The sequence below is a fragment of the Coptis chinensis genome, chromosome 3, assembly GCF_015680905.1.
Source record: "Coptis chinensis isolate HL-2020 chromosome 3, ASM1568090v1, whole genome shotgun sequence".
NCBI classification, from domain to species: Eukaryota; Viridiplantae; Streptophyta; class Magnoliopsida; order Ranunculales; family Ranunculaceae; genus Coptis; species Coptis chinensis.
The window spans coordinates 70,053,510-70,057,355 of NC_141458.1; positions in this window are offsets into that span (position 1 = coordinate 70,053,510).

Genomic DNA, 3,846 nt, shown 5'->3' on the forward strand with positions numbered 1-3,846 from the left:
TGTTGGTTCTGCCTGTTCCAGTGGTTCCTTCCCTCTATTGTTTATCTGAGGAATTTCTACCATGTTGACTTGTGCTGCTGCATCCTTGTCCTTGTTGACCTATCTACACTCTGCAACAATATGTCCCACAATCTGACAATGGTTACAAAACTTTGGAAGAGATCCATATTGTATCTCCTACCAAAACTCAACTCCCAGCTCAGGCACCTCGACAGATATTTTGTTAGGGAGAGGATTCTTGAAGTCTATTTCAACTAGAACACTCGCATAATATCCGTTCCTTTATTCCAGTGAATTCATATCCACTCGAATTGGGCTTCCCACTCCTCTTCCCATACTCATCAAGATATCAATTTCCCAGTATTCAAACGGAAATCTTGGGAATTTTACCCATACAAACCCAATAGTGTGCTTGTGCGTTTCAATGTTGAAATTGGGAATCCATCTGATGAATCTAACCATTTTTCCCTGTATATACCATGGACCACCAAAAAGTATCTTGCTGAAATCCATCTCATTGGAGAACCTAAATAAAATGTATCCTTTCCCCAGAGGCGATAGTTAACTGGTGCTGTTAGACCCCACTTAATGTTGACTACCGATCTGGTGGTGTCTAAATTTAGGGATTTAACATCCATTCTTGCTATCAGTGTGAACTTGCAAGCTTCCATTTCTCTTTCAATCGAAGCCCGAGGGATTGAAATTGCTGGATTATCTCTTTTTCGCGTTGGAATCGGTAAAGTTGAAACATCCACTATTTGTTTCGTTCTACCTCGAGCTTTGTCTGCATATGTCTCCACATTTGTGGGGTCAGCAGAGCTATTGTAAAGATTTCCTTGTGAGGATGTCTCTGCTCCATTCCGAAATGTTCCACTGACATGATGTCGGTCCATTTCAAACCCTAGAGGAACCGTTTGTGGGGGCACTTGAATGGTAATGTTACCAATTGAGGAATTGTTACAGAGTATATCAGCAAAGGTCCTCTGCCTTGTTTCAAGTACAGAACCCTGCATACAAGTCAAAACTCTCTCCACATCAGAAACAACTTGCCTAGCCAAATTGGGGTTTTCAAACTCATAAAGGTCCATTCTTGTTTGCCTTCCTTCCTAAACTCTCACTGTCGAACAGTGAAGGATTTTACCACGTCAAAGGAAAGCAAAGGATTGATTTCTTCCATGAACTCTCACTGTCAATCAGTGGAGGATTTTACCTGCAAGAGACAACAAAGAAATTGCGATCTTTCCCAAACTCACACTGTCAATCAGTGGAGGATTTTGCTGGAGAAAGGATAAACAAACCAAAAGAAATACCGGCTAAGATAATTCCTTGCCAAGCTCGAACTAACAGCGATGGGGTTTTTGCCCAAAAAGGAAAAGAACATCAAGGGTTTTAGGATAAGAATAGTGTACCAAAAGTTTTTTTAACTAAATGTGGCAAATATTGGAGTACTAGATCACTGAGATAACTTAAGTTATGTCCTAACTAGTCGCCCAAGCTTTGGTCCCCATTTCTCTATTCATTGTTGAAACTTGTATGAAAGTGTATCAAGCAATTATCTTGAACACAATTAAATCCGCTAATACTTGTGGTGCCTGAATTGGTAGAAATAGTGGTGTTGAGGGTGTTATTCATCTTGAATCTTTTGTTTGGAGGATGGTTTTGATGGATAGAAAAACTAGACTTGTAACTCTTCTCTCCTACTTTCTAATGGCTATTTGGAATTACTTTTTAATGTGAAACTCTTAGTTGATTTGTATAGGGATTAAGACTTGCTTTTAACTTGTTGTTAAATCAAGACATGGAGTGAAATTGGTTTTGGTGGTTATCTTGTTCACAAAGTCATGCTCATTTGAACTTGTCAAATGAGTATAACTAGTGTTTGGGATTGAACCAAAGATAAGATAAGTAGAGAAAACTTGTATTGAAAAAAAGAATGAAAACTTATATTAAATCACTTAAAGCTTGAAGAACATAAAAATGAAACAGGTAAATAAAATTATACTATTAAATTAAAACATTTAATCTATTCCTAATGACCAAAGATTAGCTCTATGGTAATGTTCTTTCTCTACAACTTTGGTTTATATAGGACACCAATTACATCTTTGCCCTTCCTTCTAGAAACAACCTTGTGGGCTTTTGACCTAAGCCCATACAATAGAATTCTTTGATTTTGGCTTTAAGTCCCTGAGTCCATAGCTTTCAGCTTTGAGTGCTTAAGTTTTTGACTTTGACAGTTGACTTTGACTTTTCGGCACTTTTGCTCCTAAGCTGGAATCTTCCCAAGTAGCGTAAATAGCAATCATTTTTGCGCTAAAATGCACGTATTAGGAATCTGCGTCCTAAATGGCATGTATCCTGCAAACGGTAAGAAAAGCTATAAGTTGTTTGTTCATTAATTAAACCTAAGAAGGGCATAATTGAAGTATTGTAAAAGTAATAAAACGCACATTTGGGAACTGATCAACTACCCCCAAATAGTATTTTGCTTGTCCTCAAGCAAAGATAAGAGAGAAAAAACTAAGATCACAAATGTGTGATTTATTATACTAGTCTCATTTCCCGGAGTGCGATTGCATTGACCATATGCAACAATGCCTTAAACCATTAGGATTTTCCTAGTGGACGAGCTTAAGCCTCGTGAGAGTTTTCCAGGGAAGGTACTCACAAATTTTCTCTATTTAGTACAAAGGGTCTTGTTTCCTTATTTATTCTCAGAGGTTTATACATCCCATTAGCGGGGAATAAAGAAAGGCTCCTTTGGACTCAGAATAATATATATATAGTAGTTTAATCATCTAAAGATAAACGTGCAAAACATGAGCGGTGCAATGCAAAAGCAGAGTCGTTTTCGAAACTTTTGGAGAGCGTCCTTAAGTTGGGTTCTCACAAGGGTGTGTTGCAATCACAAATCTCTGATAGATTCACTCAAGTTTCGTTTTCTCAAGTGCAGAGGGCACTTATATTCCTCACATACTCAAATGACGTCCAAAGAAACCGAGGTCGATTTATCACAATATCCACTTACTATCACACCATCATATTCCTAGTTGGACTAGAGGTCTTTTATTATGAATTATGGGGCTAAGGTAGTGGTTTAGAAATAAAGGGAAAGGAAAACAAACTCTGATAAGTTGAGAAATTGGGTCTTCAAGATATTTGTAACTAGAAAAGAAACCTCATTTTGTTCTTTGCTTCCGAAATTGTGATTCATTCTTTAGCCCTTTGGCTTTGTGACTCCATATGATTTTGATTTTAGAGAGTTCTAACTTTTCTTTTGTTTCTTTTGAATTCGACTCCTTTTAATTTTGAACTTTTGGGAGATTTTGATTTTTGAATCTTTTCTTTCTTTTGAAGCTTCTAACTATTCTGTTTTTGTACAAGACCTTCTCTTCATTTTTTACTGTTCATCTAATTCTCAACTCGTCAGCTGGGTACGCTTTTTATTGTGTGTGTAGTAATGGTTCAGGGATTGATGGCGAAGAAATAAAAAGGCTTTTAGAAATTGGTGAAGGCTCAAAGAGGATAACTAGAGGAAAAATTATCTTTTTGGGTTTTTACCGTTAAAAAGGGCCTAAATTCTCTCTTAGGATATGGCGTGGTGATCAAGCAAGTGAACGTGTTATCTTTCTATCCGGACATTCTTCTGTCATCACTCAATAATCATTCAGATGAGGCTTTTGGCTAGATTCTCACTGGATATGGAACTTAACTGTTCTAACCTTGGTCTCAGAAACTCACTGCTATATACAATCAAATGCTGATGCATGCCATTCATAAAAAGGTGCAGAAACTATTGTATGTATCTTAGTCTGAGTTCGAAGAACAAATCTTTACTCTATTGCT